Source organism: Ochotona princeps, chromosome 28, assembly GCF_030435755.1.
Source record: "Ochotona princeps isolate mOchPri1 chromosome 28, mOchPri1.hap1, whole genome shotgun sequence".
NCBI lineage: Eukaryota > Metazoa > Chordata > Mammalia > Lagomorpha > Ochotonidae > Ochotona > Ochotona princeps.
The window spans coordinates 523,094-541,952 of NC_080859.1; the positions used below are offsets into that span (position 1 = coordinate 523,094).

The window sequence follows — 18,859 nt, forward strand, 5'->3', positions numbered from 1 at the left end:
GAGGGGCGGTCCGGTGGGCGGGCACTCGCGGAGCCCCGCCCCTCGGCGGGTTGTCCACGCGGCATATCCACACGGCCTCTGCACCGGCGGCGGCTCCGCGGTCCCACGGGGCGCGCTTGGGGCGCGAGGCTCCGCGTTCGGCGGGTTTGCGGAGCGGCAGCTGCGGACGAGTTGGGGTCAGGCCCGCGTGGGCGAAGTGTCGCTCTGCTTTCAGCGCTTCCCCGTGGCCGAAGCGCTTGGAAACTCGTAATAGCCGATTGCCAGCGTGGACCCCTCCGAACCATGTCCACGGGCATCACGACCGGAACCTGCGCTGTGGACAAGGCGTTTGCGGGCTCGAGGGAAATGGTGAGCAAAGTTGAGGAAACATGGGCGTCAGGGCTCCGGTGCGTGGAGTGAGGAGTGAGGGAGGGGGACGCGGGGCAGGACGCGCAGGGCTCCGTGTGAGGCGTGAGGAGGACGCGGGGCAGGACGCGCAGGGCTCCGTGTGAGGCGTGAGGGGGACGCGGGGCAGGACGCGCAGGGCTCCGTGTGAGGCGTGAGGGGGACGCGGGGCAGGACGGGCAGGGCTCCGTGTGAGGCGTGAGGAGGACGCGGGGCAGGACGCGCAGGGCTCCGTGTGAGGCGTGAGGGGGACGCGGGGCAGGACGCGCAGGGCTCCGTGTGAGGTGTGAGGGGGACGCGGGGCAGGACGGGCAGGGCTCCGTGTGAGGCGTGAGGGGGACGCGGGGCAGGACGGGCAGGGCTCCGTGTGAGGTGTGAGGGGGACGCGGGGCAGGACGGGCAGGGCTCCGCGTGAGGTGTGAGGGGGACGCGGGGCAGGACGGGCAGGGCTCCGCGTGAGGTGTGAGGGGGACGCGGGGCAGGACGGGCAGGGCTCCGTGTGAGGCGTGAGGGGGACGCGGGGCAGGACGGGCAGGGCTCCGTGTGAGGCGTGAGGAGGACGCGGGGCAGGACGGGCAGGGCTCCGTGTGAGGCGTGAGGAGGACGCGGGGCAGGACGGGCAGGGCTCCGTGTGAGGTGTGAGGGGGAAGGATGTGCTGGACTGTGAGGAGCTTAGAAGGTACAGCCTTCCGTGCCATCACCACACACACACACACACACACACACACACACACACACACACACACACACAGGTGCTGTGGCGCGTGCTCGGCTGTGCTGTCCGGAAGGTCAGTGTGTGTGTGTTCCGTGGCAGGTGCACGCCTTGGCTGGGGAGGTGGCCCAGCTCCTGTCCAGCCACTCCGTGTGTTCTGTGGGAGCCATGGCCGAGCCTGCAGGAGTTGCCTGGATGATGATAAGCTGGTGCCCCGGCAGCCTCGGTGAGGGGGGCATGGAGGGTGCTGCTCACTCCCGTCTGCGGGCCTGGGTTCAAGTTGCCTTCTTGCCTCTCGCCTAGCCCCTGCTAGTGTTCACCTGGCAGGTGGCAGGTGAGGACTGAGGATGTGGGTCCTTGCCGTCCCTGAGGGAGGTGCTGCTGGCTTTAGTCTAACTATGGGTGTTTAGGGAGTGAACCAGTGGGTGGGAGAGTAACTTCCACCTCTGTTGCTCTGTGGAAAATATTTTTGAGTGTTTTGTTTTTTATTACCTTATTTGTGTGTTAACGATAATTTGAAATGCAGAGAGACCAACATTGGTTCCCTCTACAAATGTGAGCCAGGAGCCAGAACCCAGGTCTCCCACACAAGCCACTTCAAGCATCACATGCTGTCTGCCACAGTACACGTTAACTGGGGTCTGGAATCCCGAGTGGAGCCAGGGTTGAACCCAGGTACTTCAGTATGAAATGCAGCTGTCCCAGGCAGCATTTTTAGTTTGAGACGAAACAGGTTTGAGGATAACCACAGTCAGGGTAACAGTATCATTTAGAACTCATTTTCAAGGAAAGCAGCATTTAGTTATTTGTATTGTTTAGCAAATATTTATTTTCTAATAAGATCCGGAGGGAGGGACCATGGCAATTACATTTTCCTAAGTACTTTGATAATAGTAAAGCAAGACCCATGAAGTAGGACTCTTGCTGAAACTAGAACTTTGAGTTTGCACCCTATTCTCTGCCCAGCGTGGGGGATGGGGAGGCTCCACCCTTCAGCAAGGCCTGTGTCCAGGGGCCTGTGGGGCAGGGTGGAGGGCCTGAATGTGCTTGTTGTTGGGTTTTTGTGGTTCCTAGTATGTGCCACGCACTTCACTCAGGCACAGGTTTCTACTGAGAGATGGCCATTATGTGCATTCTGCCTTTTACTGCTGGGTGCCCCAGGTAGGGGCAGTGCCTCCCCACTTCCCGTTCCCTCATAAAATCCTCACTCGTTGAAACCCTCAATACAAGTTGGATGAATGCCTCCCATCTGTGTTTGCTGTGCACTTAGAGCTTCCTCTTCATTCCTGCTCTGTGCCTCCCTATCCCCATGACATCCCTGAAGTTTGTCCCAGCCTCGCCAGGTGGCAGTGTAACCCATGTCTATAGGCCACTGAGGCTGGTGAGGAAAAACAACACCACCTACAGAGAAATTAGTGGACGACAGGGGAGCCCCGAGTTTAATCTTGTGAGTTCAGTAAAAGACTTAATACTGCTGCTGATACAAATCAAGCAAGTCCTAGTCTTGGCACTCAGCGAGGACCCTGGCAGACAAGCAGCAGTGGCCTGGGCAGAGTGATCACACTGTCCTACGTATCAAAAGTCTACATGGACCTGGATTTCAAGACACAGTGTTTTTGGAGTAATAAAATGGCTGAATTTTGTTGTAGGTGAATGATTGTGAAGTATTTTTTTTTTAATCGGTATGAGTAAACACTGTAGTGTCTTTTTTTTAAATTATTTATTATTTTACTTCATTAATTACATTGTTTTATGTGACACAGTTACATAGGTACTTGGGTTCTCCCCACCCCTCCCCAAACCCTCAACACCGTAGTGTCTTAAGGTTGGGATTCAAGTGTCTTAAGGTTGGGATTCAAGTCTGTGCTTGCAGAAATAGGCTGCTGGCTTTGGCAGGTCACTCCCATCTCTGAGCTGCACGCTCAGTGTGGGCCAGGAGCCAGGGCCTGCTGTGGCTATTTGCAGCTGCCCAGCATCCTAAACACCTCTTCATGTTTGAGGAGATGTGCATTCCCAGGCTGAACTGGGAGCCTCCTGTCCCAGCTTTCCTTGCAACAGGGGGTGTGTGGGTGCATCTGAGAGTGAGCCATCTGCGTCCTCTGGCGGGGGTGGCGGCAGTGGTCCAGCCCCGTCAGGAGCTGCATGGCAGTGTTTTTGGCCACTGGTTCCGAGTGTCACCATGACAGCTGGGCACAGGTGTGGACCTGAAGGGGTAGCTGTCATAGAGTGCTGGGCCTGGCTCCTGGCTGCTCGTAGATGAGAAAACTGTAATAAGTCCCCAATCACCTGCAAGCAAGGCATGTACAACAGAAATAAAAACAAAGTTTTTCCTGGGTGGTGGCTCATGAATTGGCTCATTTAACTTCCTACTCCAGTTCTGGCTTTCCCAAACCATGTTGGGAGTCCTAGGTTTTAACATCACCCCTACTCACCACCTATTCTTTTTCTAGCTGTAGTATGGATTCTGTCTGTTCAGTTTGGTGTGTAAACATGGAGATGACTCCTCTTTTCTCTGCCTTGCTGTGGTGGCCATCTGTTGAAGCAGAACTATTAAAACAGAAAGGAAAATAGACAAACATGTTTGTCATGGTGGTGAGTAAGGGTGATGGAGGAGACGGGGTGAGGGAAGTGATGAGATAATAATGGTGGAGGAGATGGAGGTGAAGAAGTGATGGAGGTGTTGAGGTTGTGGTGGAGAGCAGCAGCCTCTGAATGCAGCTGAATAGTCTGCGTTCAGAGCTGTTCAGTGGCAAGATGGAGACTTAGGAGGAATGAAGAGGTCTCTCTTCTAGGCGCCGGGTCAGCCTGAAGGAGGGTCCACTGCACTTCCAACTTGGAATCTGTGCAGACTAAGGCTGGAAGGTCCTTCTGTTAGTGGCTTTAAGTGCCACAGTTGCTATCAGAAGTCAGTGTAGGGGCTGCTGGTGTGTGTGCATGCATGTTCACATGTATACGTGTGCACATATGTGTATGTATATGTGAGTGTGTATGTGTAAGTGTGTATGTACACAAATGTGCATGTATGTGTGAGTGCGTATGAATGTGTGTATGCATGTGTGCACATGTGTATGTATGTGTTTGTGCATGTGTGTGCATATCCACCCATGAGTCCATAGGTGAGAATACTTGCACAGAAAATGAGTGTAATGAAACTATGCATGGATTTCCAATGTTTTTGCATTAAAATAAACTTCTAATTCCATGTTGGCATGGTCCTTTTGAAGTTCCCTTCTCCCATTAGTGGTGGGTAGGGACATGGGGAGCTCTGATGGCTGTGGTGGAGATGAGGGTGGACAGCACAAGGCACAGAGCTCTGAAGCTGGGACATCCTTCTTACTGTCAGTGTGTGAGCAAGGGCAGGACGCAGCTGGGAACCTGCTGCTCTCGGCCATACATGCAGATGAGGGTGGAGAGGTGAATGGGCCAGGAGTTTATGCAGAGGGAAGCAGCCTCTCTGTGGGATGGTGCTGTTCTGCGTTTTGATCCGAAATTGACAGTTTTCCTGAAATCCAGCAAATCCTTGTGAGAGCCCAGTGTGAGCCAAGCATGGCCCTCTGGAGCTCCAGCCATCAAGTCAGTCTTTTACCAGGGGAAGGTGAGGAGTGCTCTTTGAGGTGGGACAGGTCAACTGGGAGGTGGGATGTGGGGCATGGGAACTGTGTGGGATCATGCGAGCCATGGGTTGGGACAGGGCATGAAGACCATGTGGGGTGGGATAGAGTGGGGTCATGGGAATAGGCTGACTGTGGGGCGGGATGGGGCGGGGCATGGAGACCATGTAGGAGCAGCCAACCCTGGAGTGGGATGGGATGGGGTGTGGGGACTGTGTGGGGACAGGCCAACACTTCTGAAGGCTGTGAGGGAGGACCCTGAAGGGCAAATGTGGGGGGTGATGTCAACTGAGAAATGCAAGCCACTCATTGGAAAAAGCCGTTAGAGAGGGGCCTCACCATCTAGTGAGACAGATTTCTTTGATGGCTCTGCTAAGACTGGGTCTGAGTGCAGTGGTAGCCCAGAAAGGAGGCACTGTGGAGGTGTGGGAGGTAAAGGAGTCAGAGCCAGGGATGCTAGCTGGAAACGTGCAGGATCTGTGAGAACAGAGAAGTCCAGAATGGTACAGCAGATACAGCCACATGTGTGGGAATGAGAAGTTAAAAAGCAATTTCATCAATTTGTAGGCAGGAGTCATCCAGCAGTGTTCCTATGAAAGCTCAAGATAAGGGGACCATTCTGAGGTCACCATTGGGAGTAAGTTGTGCTGACCTCATCACTGAGAGTTGGCACTAATGGCACCACTGAGAGAGCCGTGCTGACATCATCACTGAGGGCCCTGTTGACATCTGCAGTGTTCTTGGTCCTGGTGTTCTTGAGCCATTGGAAAGAGTCCAGAAACTGTGCATTTATGGATCTTCTGTTTCTTGAGAAAATCAATGTAATTATTTGAATAGCTGAGGATTTTTGAACTCAGCTGAACCGAGTTCCTGATGCATAGAGATGACGTCAAGGCTTTTGGCCTGAGAAGCTGGCATGATGAATTCTCCTTCCCTAATATGGACAAAGCAGAAAGGGATGCATTTTGGAGGACACTTCAAGGTCGAAATTTAGATACATTGGGGTGTCTGTGGCATCACACACTTGCCCTTGGCTAGAGTCAACATTGTGTAGCTGGGCTGAAATGCTAGCAGACTGGTGAACTGTGCCAGCAGAATGCCACAGAGGGGAGAACATGTGGTCCTGTGCTTCAGCCAGAGCCCAGACAGAGGAGAAATGAGCAAAGGAAATTGGAAAAGAATGACTGAGAAAGTAGGGGATGATTGAAAAAGAAACCTGTGGGCTAAGGGGAAGAAATAGCTGTGTCCTTGAGTTAGCTCCAGAGAGATCATTGTGACCTTGACAAGGTGGTTTTAGTGGAGTCATGGGAGAGTGGGATGATGGATGTTCCTATGAGGACTGTGTCCGTGAGGGAAGCAGGCACTGGCATGTGAGTGAGGTCCAGGGAGGCTCTCAGCTCAGTGATGTGAGGGTTCAGGTATGTTCAGGAGATGTTGGAAATACACTGAGGAGGTAGCATCCAATGCTGGAGGACAATAGAGGGCTGCTGAGTCACGTCCTCACAGGGCAGGGCAGCTGAGGGACCGCTGGTAGAGGTCAGAAGTTGGTGGATGGGAGAGCAATCAAGGAAACAGACATTGTTTGTCCATCACTTTTAATGGATTTTTAAAAAAGATTTATTTATTTTTATTGGAAAGTCAGGTACATATAGAGAGGAGGAGAGACAGACAGGAAGATCTTCTGTCTGATGATTCACTCCACAAGCAGGTGCAATGGCCAGTGCTGAGCCGATCCGAAGCCAGGAGCCAGGAGCCAGGAGTCTCTTCCGGGTCTCCCATGTGGGTGCAGGGTCCCAAGGCTTTGAGCCGTCCTTGACTGCTTTCCCAGGCCACAAGCAGGGAGCTGGATGGGAAGTGGAGCTTCCGGGATTAGAACCGGCGCCCATATGGGATCCTGGCACATGGAAAGCAAGTACTTTAGCCGCTAGGCTACCGCACTGGGCCCAATGGATTCTTTCTTGATATTGTGGGATAAGGAGTTAGTTAGCACTAGCTAAACTGAGCACTACAGGTAATGGACTTGGGGCTGAAAGCACCTGGTTAAATGGAACTCAGTTGTATCCAATATTGAGAGTGTGGGCTAAAGCGTAAACAAGAACTAGGTGAGAGGTCAAGAGTGGAGGCAATAAAAGCAGGCCTCGAGAGAGGCCAGGGAGAGACATTTCCACCATCTCTGGTCTCCATGTCGGTGCCTCATCCCCAGATCCTTCTTCGTGCCATGTTACCAGCCTAGCCGGCTGCAACATCTTGAGGTAACTTTAAAGTATGATTAAAAATGATGAGATTCACTTACTTTGAGTATGCAGGTCAACAACTGGACAAAAGTCCACAGCTGTGTGATTGCTGCTTCGTGGAGACAGGACACTACCATCCTGCTACCCCCGCTCTGTCCCTGTTGAAACAAAGATGCAGCTAGGCAGGGGGAGAAACACCCTACCGCCCTTTGGTGGAGAGAGGCAGGAGCTGCCCCGGCATGGTATGGCAAACCCTGTGGCCAGGGGCAGTGCAGCCTTGTGTGAAGGCCTGAGGAGACTGCACTAACTGCTCCTGGCGTGGACTCAGTGGTCCCCAGGCTCGCAGCAGGATGTGGAATCGCTGTTCAGTGGTCTCTGACGAGCCATGCCCATACCTCAACCTTGTCTGTACTTCATCATCAGTTATCTTCTGCAAGAGTGAATTGCTTTCTTGAATGGTCAGGTAGGGTGAGTGAGAAATAGCTGGCTTTCTTTTTCATTCTCTCTTTGTTTTTTAATGATTTATTTTATTTTGTTTATGAGAAAGGCAGATATACAGAGCGAAGGAGATACAGAGAGAAAGAGACAAAGATCTTCAGTCCTCTGGTTCACTCCCTAAGTGGCCACAACAGCCGGAGCCCAGTCATTCCGAAGCCAGGAGCCCAGAGCAGGGAGCTGGATGGGAAGTAGAACAGCCTGGACACGAACTGGTGCCCATGTGGGATCCTGGCGCATTCAAGGTGAGGATTTAACCACTAAGCTATTGTGCTATATTTCTTTTTCTTTCTTTCTTTCTTTTTTTAAATTTAAGGATTTAATGACCTCTAATTTCTAGGGGGTTTATAAAAGTTGGCAGGTGGGTCAATACCAGGGTGTTTGAAAATGTTCATGGAAAAGCAGAATTATAGAATGGGTTCACTTTGGTTCCCAAAATGAGGAAATGCACTCACAGATTTTCCATAATAAGCATTTTGGTGAGTTTTTGTTTTAAATTTGGCTTCCACATGCACCTCTATCTCCAGGGCTAAGGTAAGGGTTCAAGTGAACCCAGAGACACAGGTGACCTCTGAGATCAGGTGCTCTGTCAGCTGATGCGGGGGACCCTGTGGAAGGTGGAGTCCTGTAGTAGATGCCCACTCTGCACGCCTGCTGCTCCCTGGAGCAGAGATCTGTCTCTGTGCGCCTCCCACTCCCTGGGGCAGCTGCTGTGCCTGGAGAGGTGCCCTCGGTACAGAGAGAGGATGAGGGATTCCACAGTGAGGGTCTGCACCTCCCCATGCACAGCTACAGAATGGTGTGGACCCTCCAGGAACAGCGGGAGCTCAAACAGTGTCTAAGATCTCTGAATTATTGAAGATCCCAAAGAGGTTTTGTCTGCATGGGTTACATCTGTTGGTGTTTGCCACATGAGAAACAGAAGCCCTCCAAGTAACGCTGTGTGTGTTGACCAGCTGAGCTCAGTGTGGGGTTTGAGTTTAGGGCATGTTGGTTCATAGGGAAGACTGGGTTTTGTGATTGGCCGATCTCCTGCCTGTTGTTTTCCTTGAAGTGACAGGAATGCAAAGTGAAAATGCCTGTGACTGTTCACGGTGGAGCTGCTGCGCTTTGTCCGTGGGTTAAGGAGATGTGGTCTAACAGCAGCACTCACAAAGGTTGTTTTCTGGGTGTGCCTGTGCAGTTTGGCACTTTGGGGATGCATCCAGTTTTTAACACAGTGGAAAGAAACAAAGCATCCTTTGGATCAGAGTCAACAACTCTGAGCTCTTTACCAAGGACACAACTGGGAAATTGGCTCCCCGCAACCCCATTCAACTGTGAGTGCATAGTGATGGGGGAACAGCACCAGTGGCACAGCTTGAAGACACTGCTGTGGCTGGTGCAGAGGCCACTGCTGCCGCCGCTCTCACCCTCCTCAGCTTTCACACCTTCAGGGCACGGTCAACACGGAGAACGGGCAGATGTGATCTCAGGACTATTGAGAAATGGTGTTGCTCTGTGGGCTCTTGAATGGATTTGGGGAAGGCCCATGTTGGCGTCTGAAGGTTGTCTTTGTTCTCTCATTCCAAAGAACACATCCTGAACACTTGTGATTACCTGGGATGGGTGTATGGGTGTGTGGATGTGTGGGAGAGTCAGTGCACATGGCATGGATTATGTCGCTCAAGATGCTGGTTACCTGGTGTGTATGTGTAAGAGAGAGAGAGAGACAGAGAGAGTCAGTGAGGAGGGCCTGGGCTCTGCCCGCTAAATACTGATTACGTGGATTGTGTGTATGTGTGTGTGTGAGAAAGAGAGAGAGAAAGAGGGAGGGAGAGAGAGCAAGCCAGACAGTGAGGAGCCCTGGGCTCTGTCCCCTAGATGCTGATCTTCGACGATGAAGGTCGCGGCCAGTGAGGCAACAATCGAGACATAGGGGACAGAATGGAACAAAAATGTGGGACTCTGGAATAGACAGTGAAACAACAATCAAGGATGTAGGGGAAAGGGTAGGACAACAGATGGACGTTAGATGGACAACAGTAAGATGACAGACTGTGGACATAGGGCACAGGCAGCAGAGGACAGAGGGTTGGGATTGACAGGGATTTGGATTGCAGGTGGAGAAAAGGGAAAGCTTACACATTGATGTGAGTGTAAAACAGCACAGCGTTGTGGAAAACTAGAACTTCCTCCAAAAAGTGAAAGTAGAACCATCATCCTGGGTTGCAGCCCTCCCATTACTGTGTGTGTGTGTGTGTGTGTGTGTGTGTGCGCGCGCGTGCCCAAGGGAAATGAGGCTGTATTTCAGAGAAATGTTTGCACTCCCATATTCACTCCAGCACTATTTGTGTTGGCCAAGAAATGCAAAGATGCATCAGTGTTTCCCAGCTGCCCAGTGAGTAAAGAAAACATGGCTTGTGTGCACAGTGGAACATTAGCCCTTATGAGGATGAAATCTCTTCACCTGTAACAGTATACATGGAACTGGAGGCCCTTGCCTGTGTTAAGTGAAATAAGCCAAGCACAAAAAGACAGACAATTGCATGATATCCTACATGGGGACTCTGATCTCTTTGGAGTTGAATGTAGTGGTGGTTACAGAAACTGGGGAGGAGAGCTGGGAGGGAGGGCTGGGGAAGGTTGCTTGATGTGTAGTAAATTATAGCTAGCAGAGAGCAGTCTGGGGCTTTATTGCATCCAGCAAGGAGAGCAGCTCTTGAGCCACCACCATCGGCAGGCAGTGTCCCTTCCCCAGGTCACGGCTCTCTGAGTTGGCCTCATCCACCCTCTGTGTCTGATGCGCTCTGAGTCACAGGGATGCATCCTTACTGCGGGTGCCTGTGGAGGGGCTCGCTTGCCTGTTCTACACCACTGAGTTCTTGAAACTCTGGAGCCAGGGCACAGTGGGCAGAAGGGATTGGAGAGCTTGCTTGGGAGGGCTTGGATGCAGAGAGATAACATTAATGAAAGAGCTTTTTGTTTTTGTTTATATTTACCACTAGGGTAGAAAACAAATGTGGCTGACGGGCGACTGGGTCCATGGGGATGGTTCGTAGGCCCCTGGTGAGAGTGTGTGTGCGTGCACACACACTGGGCAACTGTGTCGGTGGGATGGTTCTGAGTTTTTAGATCCAGGTGTGTGTGTGTATGTGCTGGGCACCCTGCCTTGGCACAGGCCAGCTTGGACTCTGGCTGGACCGCCCAAGGACAACTGGGTGGCAGGGCAGCATCACCAAGTGCAGTGCATCTTGGGTCACAATCTCCCCCTGCAACAGTCAGGAGCTAGGGGACATCATCTCAGCTGTCCTAAGGGAGCGGATTTCTGGTGTGTGGACCAATTCTATTCATTGAGAACCCAGTGAGGTCGAGGATGTCCTGAGGAGTGTAATTTGAAGAAAAGTGACCTTGTGATCTGTGAGAGTTACTGCCAAGGGTATAGGCAACGGCAGTGAGCCCCGAGGCCACGGACAGCTGCAATGAGATAGGAGGGGCCTGTGCCTCACATGGACACAGGAACCGAGCTTGCCAAACTGATGCAGTGAGAACTCTGAGGCAATGAGCAAAGCTCACACCCCCGGCCTCTCCTTTGCCTCCAACACAGAAATCAATTGGTTTGCTGAAGTAGTAATAATTCCATTCATGAGAGACAAAGACCTGGCATCAGGAAAATGCAGTCTGCTGTGTTCTCGGCAAGCAGCCAGAACAAGCAAGGCACTCTGTGTGTGTCTGCAATAAGCAGGAGCGCTCGGATCAGGGGGTCGTCCTGGCTGTGAGGAGCCTGTGTGGAACCCCCTCCCCATGCCCTCGGTCCTGCATCCCAGGAGGCCGGCCTGCTGCCATGCAGCCCACAGCGTGATGCATGTGCAGCACTTTTGCATTCAGCTCACACAGGCTTCCTGGAGCCTGGAGGAGGTTCAGGCTGTTCTGAAGTGTCGTCAGGATCCCTTATGCCTGGTTTCCTGTAGCTTTTGTTCCAGGCTGCCTAGGACTCAGTGATTGTGAAGGAAAATAGAAAATACACACTGAAGCGAGGGATGTAGTTTCACTGTAATCCAGGGCAAAATGACATTTCAGCAGAGGATACATCTGTTAGTAAGTCTTTTATGTGAAAAGCCCCATAGGAGAAAAATGCTCACTGAAATCTTGGCTTGATTTACATGAGGGGAATAGAAAATTGAAACTAATCGTTTAAGCCCCAAAGGTTTACTGAAAAATCACCGTACATTGCGGGAGCAGAAGCATTTTGTGTAAATATACATATGTTAAGTTTTTCATTTAGATACTTTATCCTTCACTGGGAATGCATTAATTCCATTTCTGAATAGCAGGGAGAGATGTAATGTTTGGTATTCTAGAAAGTGTTTGGAGCAAAATTACCCTCATTGTGGGTTGATTTGGGATAGAGTTCCTTTGGGGGACTAGGAAGATGATGAAGGGAAAACATAGTTTCACACATTTCTGTCTCTTCCCAGGCTCCAGGACCCCCGACCGGTTCCTCCCACTGCTCTTCACTTCCTGATTCCCGTGGTCTTTCTCCTGTCCCCTCTGTCCAGATGGCCATGCCCACGCAGCCCCTGCTGTGACCCGCTCTCCACAGCCTCTCAGCACATGGTGCCTTTGGAGTAGGTGCTGCTGGGGTGGCCCGCACAGCTTCTCAGCACGTGGTGCCTTTGGAGCAGGAGCTAGTGGGGTGGCTCATTGTCTTACAGCCTTGAGTAACAGCAGCGTTTCTCCCAGAAACCTCAGTGTCGTAACAGCAGTCAAAGCATGTCCAGTATGTCTGCAGCCAGTTTGACCCATGCTTGCTGGCTGGTTGGCTCCCACATTGCCCTGTTTGTGGCCACGAAGTCCTTGCAGTGCTGGAACTGAAGCCCAGGACTGGACAGCTGCTCAGTGCAGAGATGGGATAACAAGTCAAATTCAGGTTCATCTTCCCCACTCATTGTCAACGTAACCGTCACCACCTGACACTTGGGTCATTGCAGTGCTGTCTTAAATTTTTTTTTTTTTGCAAATTTAAAAAATCTGGCAGACATACGAAAATTGTACATGTGTTAGGTAGTATATATAAAAACAATTTGCACACGTACTTGTGCTGTGCTCAAATAGGGTAGATAAGTTATCGTTTCAGGCATCTAATGGTTGTTCACAGTGAGAATATCCAAAAGGCCCGTCTTGTAGGCTTTTTGATTAGAGAAACAGGCAGTAAATGAAATGCTGTCCATCTTGACTCAGCTGTGCAGTAGAACTCCTGCCTGGCTGTGACTCAGCTTGCTGGCAGCAACCTTCTGACTCCCCAGGTCCCACCTCTTCATCTCAGATAGTTTTCAGCTGCTGGGAAACTGCCTAGATGTTTTAAGCTTTACATGTGGGTGAGATCACATGGTATCTGTCCGTGTGTGGCCTATCAGCACAATGGCCTCCATTTCCACGTTGTTGAGGCTGAGTGCCGTCCCTTCGTGTGTGTACTGCATTTTCTTTATCATCCACTGATGGACTTGTCCAGCTGTGCTGCTTGGTGCTGCAGTAAACGTGGGAATGCCACTGGTCTTCCACAGAGTGAGTGATCTCATTGTCCTCCAAGGTTCACCCAGAGGTGGGGCTGCAGGGCCACAGGGCAGTCTCCATTGTTACCTCTGCATTGTTTCTGCATAGTGGATGTGCTAATATGCGCTCTCACAACACAGTGTGCTGGCGTCTTCGTTGCGTCACGTCCTCACTGGCCCTGTGAGCCTCTGTCTCTTCGGCCAGGTCCACACAATCAGCTGCCAGTGAGTTAGTGTTCCATTGTGATTTTAACTTACGTTTCCCTGATGATGAGTGATGCTGATGGCCATTTGTGTTTCCCTCTGAGAAATATCTGACCCATGACTCTGTGGGTATGTATTATGCTAATATCATGATGTTTTAATTAATGTAGCTTTGAAATATATTTTAAGGTCACATAGTATAATGCCTGTTTTTCTTTCTTTTGTTCTTTTTTCCCCCTCAAAATTGCTTTGGCTATTTGGGGTTTTGTAGTTCTATTCAACTTTTCTTGGTGTTTTATTCTCATTCTGTGGCAGATGCCATTGAGAATTGGACAGAGATTGCATTGAATCTGTAGCTCTCTTCGATTAGTGTCAACATCTTAGCAGCATTGATCCTGGCAAACCATGAACACAGATGAATTTCCATTTCTTTGTGTTTTCCTCAGTTGATTTCATCAATGAACTCTTTGCTTTGGTTAAAGTTGTTCCCAGATAGTTTATTTTTTTTTTTAAAGATTTATTTTTATTACAAAGTCAGATATACAGAGAGAGGAGGAGAGACAGAGAGGAAGATCTTCCATCCGATGATTCATTCCCCAAGTGAACCGCAACGGGTCGATGCACACCGATCCGATGCCGGGAACCAGGAACCTCTTCCAGGTCTCCCACATGGGTGCAGTGTCCCAATGCATTGGGCCGTCCTCGACTGCTTTCCCAGACCACAAGCAGGGAGCTGGATGGGATTAGAACCGGCGCCCATATGGGATCCCAGGGCGTTCAAGGCAAGGACTTTAGCTGCTAGGCCACGCTGCCGGGCCTGATAGTTTATTTTGATCAGGTTCTTTCTCTAGCTGATTTTCTATTAGCATGTAACAGGATGACTGACTTTGCTGAATTTGGTGGTCCCAGGTCTGTGCTGTCATCTGTCATCAGTGGTCATTTGACTTCCCTCCAGCTTGCTGGCATTTCGTTCTGTTCTCTTGCCTGATTGCTTTATCTAGGACCCCCAGTACAGTATTGAATGAATGTGGTGAGGGAGACCTCGCCTTGCTCCAGACCTGAGAAAATCTGCTCTATTCTACCTGACTGCTAAGACGTGTTCCAGAGTTTTGATCATGGCTTCTATTGATGTTTTGCTTGCACTGCTTCCTCCATGTGCTGTTGAGAATGTGTGTCGTGCAGCTGTTGGGAAGATATCTGTTGATACAGCTGACTTAGGGTGCAGTTTAACTCTGCTGTTTGTTTTCTCTGTGGGCCATCTGCTCATTCCTGAAACGATGTTGACACCCCCTCCTGTTGCTGTAATGACATCTTTCTTTCCCTTCACTCATGTTTGCTTTGTGTGTTCAGGTACTCTAATATTTTGGGTGCATATCTACCTGCAATTGCTGCTTCCTTCATCATTGTATAATTACCTTCCAAGTCTCTTTTTAGTGTTTTTGATTTAAGATCCATTTTATCCAATAGAAGTATGTCTATTCCTACTTTCTTTTGGTTCCATTGGCTTGGAATGTCTTTGTTTCAACCTTTCACTTTATAAAGTCAAGGATGTGTGTATCCTTGGAAGTGAAGTGGGTTTTTCATAAACAATGTATGTTTTGGTCCTTAGGTTTAATCATTTGGTAACTTCATGTCTTTCAATTGGAAAAGTTAGTGCATCAACTTCTAAGGTAATTATTGCTAAGTATTTCTTTTTTAATTATTATTTTATTTTGATAATCTTTACATAGTTCATTAGGGCACAAAGGATCAAGAGCTACAAGAAACTGGGTAAGACCATTGTTTCCACATTCTCTATTCTTTTTTTCTGTATCTGGGGTAATGGGGGAAATAAAGGAGAAGCCCCACCCAGCCTCCCACTCATCCCAGGGTTGTGGACGTGGGGAATGCTCCGAGGGCACTGCTCAAGTCGTTTTGATAGTTCAACAGTTCTGAATTGCTGCCAGTCTTGTCATTCCAAGCCTGTTGGTAATTATTTCTACTGTTTTAATACTTGTTTTGTGTTTTGAACATATTTCCTTCCTTTCTTTGTCTTTAAGTTATGATCTTCATTTGTGTTTAGTGGTACACTTTGAGTCCTTGCTTATTATTTTTGGTAAGTCTGTGCATAGGTTTTACTTTGTGGTTTCCTTTAGGTCTCAAAAATATCTTTTGGTATAAACAAGCTGGCTCCCATTGTGTGGCAAGGGCCCACATGCTTGTGCTACCTTCTGCTACTTTCCCTGACACATCTGCAGGGAGCTGGATCCAAAGCAGAGCAGCCAAGCCTTGAACTAGTGCTCCTCTGTGGAATGGCAGCGCCACAGGCAGCTGCTTGCCACCGGCCCTGAGCAGATATCTGCTTGTCTCACTCTGTATCCATGCTAGTGGTCTTATAATTACATGGTTAGGATTAAATCGAAACAGAAACAAATAATTATAATTTAAATGTCTTATGCAATAACTTTTTTTTCTAAGTTTTCAACCAGAACAACATCTGTTCTGGGAATAGTGTCTTTGCATGCCTCCCACAGCCAGGAAATGATATTGGGTCTCACCTGCCTCTATCACAGAGTGATTGAAATGGAACATGATGTCAGAATTCTGGTTAATTACTTAGCATGGAAATGAGGAGTAACTGTCACTTGGCATGAAAGGTATTTAAAAATACTGCTGTTAATACTTAAAAACTTCACATTGCAGGGGTTCGTTGTAGTGGCTCAACAGGTTAATTCTTCACCTGCGACACCACCATCCCACATGGGCTCCATTCGTGTCCTGGCTGCTTCACCTCTGATCCAGCCCCCTGCTTACGGCCTGGCAAAACAGCCAAAGATGGACCAAGTCTTTGGGACCCTGTGCCCATGTGGCAGACCTGGAAAAATCTCCTGGCTCCTGATTCAGAATGGCTCAGCTCTGGCTGTTGCTGCATTTTGGGGGGTAAACTAATGAATGGAAGATTTTTCTGTGTCTCCTTCTTTGTAAATCTGCTTTTCCAAAAAAAAAAAAAAATAGATCTTTAAAAATCTTCCAAAAAAAAAAGAAAAAGAAGAAGAATAAACCCCTTTCACATTGGTGGAAATGCATTCACAATGCTGAACACAAAAATCTTAGTTTCCCACCTACTCCAAGTGCACTGGGCTGAATTTGATGCCTCCATGTGATTGAGCAGGAGGAATGACTCAGTCACATGCCTGCTCTTGGAAACCCCACTTTGGTCTGTTTCCCAGAAATTGACGTCCTAATGATGGGTAACAAATCTTCACAGTGCAGCATGATTTGCATTGCTTTGCTTTCAACACAATGGTGGGAAATACAATTGTCAACTGATAAAAGATCATAAAAGCTGTGTGTGGAGGTGTGCCATGCTGTGGTTTTGGCTGTGAAATGGAATACGGTCCAGAGTTCAGTGCCATGTGCTTAGTAAATTCTGCTTTGCTTCTGTGCAGCTTTATATATGAACAAAAGATTCTTAGAGCTTATAAAGAAATTAGTTTCAAATTGATCGGTACATCAGATTCACCCTTCAAAACATGAATGAAATTAAAAAGACTCAACCATCTCATTAGGGGGTTTGTGACTTTGCTTTTTACAAGTACAGTGTTCAACATAGTGACACAGCTTTGATGAACTACCTGTTCACAGTGATTGTGCATTCAGTGCCATCTGGAAGGGAGGGCTCATTATCAGGAGCCTGACAAGGCCGTGGCTTTTCCTGTACCCATCCATTGTGGAGGAAGATGGATGTGGTTCTGTGAAATGTCTCCAAGTATCAGACATTTCTTGTGGAGCTGTTCTGTACAGGATGTGGAATGGAAACATAATTTTCAGGGGATAAGGATGTAAAATTTCTGAGAGTTGAAGATGAGCATATTCAGAATGCATTTCTCTAGGGGACGGTGTTGGGTGTCAGTAGTTTAACTGTTAACTGTTTCTTTGGGGTAGAATGTCAGAAGCCAGGCTTCTGTGCCTGTGATCTGGCTATATGTGAGGGATAGTGTTTCCTGAGAATTTTAGAGGAATGCACAGTGGTCCCTGGGCCTTCCTTTGGCTGGGACGCCTGCGTACCAGGGCCTCCGTCTGCTTCCCCTTTCCCTTCTCCAGCACTCAGCCCTCCAGGGCAGACACTCAGTGCCTTCCAGGGTCCAATATCACCGGTTGTTGCCACCCAGGACTTTTCCCTCCCTGTGACTTGGCTGGCCCTGCCCCAACGTTCACCCAGCCCATCCCCAGGCAGTGCCCATTCCCCCAGCCCACATGGCCAGACAGCATCGTCTCACCGGGTGACCGTCTCTAGGGAGGCTTCTCTGATCTGCTTGACCCAAGCCAGCTTTGCCAGGCTCTCCTGCTGACAACACCTTGCCTGCATTCCCTTAGCACAGTTGTGCTGGTGGAGATGATGGTCATGTTTTAAAAACCACAATGCCCCCTGCTGTGTCTCCATGGGAATCCAGTGCAGCCTGGCACTTGGTTGTGTCTTATAGCTGTGGTTGGATACTTGCAGACTGTTTATTCATTGAGGATGAAGAGACTTGTGTATTTTCCAAAACTCTTGAGGCAACTCCACAAATAATTATATGGGTAGAGGAGAAAGAAGGGAGCCAAGCTGTGAGGCTGGCCTTGTGAGGCTTCCCCACTACCTCCACTCTTATCCACTGACTGCTTACAGGATTCTGTGAACCAGGCCTGTACAAGCTTACCCAACTAGTGCCCAGCTGACCAGCAGAAGGACACTGGACTAAGTTAGAGTCTGCTTTTTTTTTTTTTAAAAGATTTTATTATTGGAAAGCCGGATATACAGAGAGGAGGAGAGACAGAGAGGAAGATCTTCCATCCGATGTTTCACTCCCCAAGTAAGCCGCAATGGGCCGGTGCGTGCCGATCCAAAGCCAGGAACCAGGAACCTCTTCCGGGTATCCCACACGGGTGCAGGGTCCCAAAGCTTTGGGCCATCCTCTCCTGCTTTCCCAGGCCACAAGCAGGGAGCTGGGTGGGAAGTGAAGCTGCCGGGATTAGAACTGGCGCCCATATGGGATCCCGGCACGTTGAAGGCGAGGACTTTAGCCGCTAGGCCACGCCGCCGGGCCCTAGAGTCTGCTTTGTATGCTGTCCGGTGTAACTGCTCTGCACCAGTTTGGGCTTTCCCTAGGTAGAGAATTTACTGGAGAAAATGCCTGTGACAGGTAGCAAGACTAGAGCAAGATGAGGTGGCTGATTGACCTATAAACCTAACAGGAAGTCTGCAGTGGGCAGTCTGGGAAGTTCAGTGATGGTGGCTCTGTGATGCGTTGACCTCATGGCTGCTGCCTTCTGCTTGCCCAAGGTCCTTGGAAGTCCTGATGGGACTAACAAAGGCATGGATATTCCTGATTGAGTCCACCCCTTTGCAGAGAGTTCCTGGGAACCCCACCCAGTGATGGAGCAGTGCTCCACCCACCCATATATCTCCCTTTAAGACTGAGCTGACCAGCCAGGACAGCTGGCCACCATGTGCTGTTAGTGAGAAAGGAGAAGGAGAACGTTGGCAGCCTGCAGTGCTGGCCACACTGCTGTTCCTGGATTGGTGTCTGCAGCACTGGGATCACAGGGTTTTCTGTGTGGAGTGCAGCCTTGCTGAACATCCCTCCCTCCAGTTCCCATCCCCACCCGTGTCCACTGGATGCTTCTGGTGTCTGAGCTAGGTGCCTGCCTGGCTGAGAACTGCTATCT

At 49.7% G+C, this 18,859-nt stretch overlaps 1 protein-coding gene across 2 annotated transcripts in view; it reads left to right on the plus strand.

The window, feature by feature from the left end:
• Positions 1 to 232: 232 nt before the first annotated feature.
• Positions 233 to 18,859, plus strand: part of SV2C (synaptic vesicle glycoprotein 2C) — a 102,347-nt gene continuing 83,720 nt past the window's right edge. Inside the window, exon 1 of one of the 2 annotated variants that reach the window (XM_058656328.1) lies at positions 233 to 348. The gene's annotated coding sequence lies outside the window, so the exon portion shown is untranslated. Of the gene's footprint in view, positions 387 to 18,859 lie in introns of both variants that reach the window. The other variant, XM_004586243.2, reaches the window with a different exon arrangement.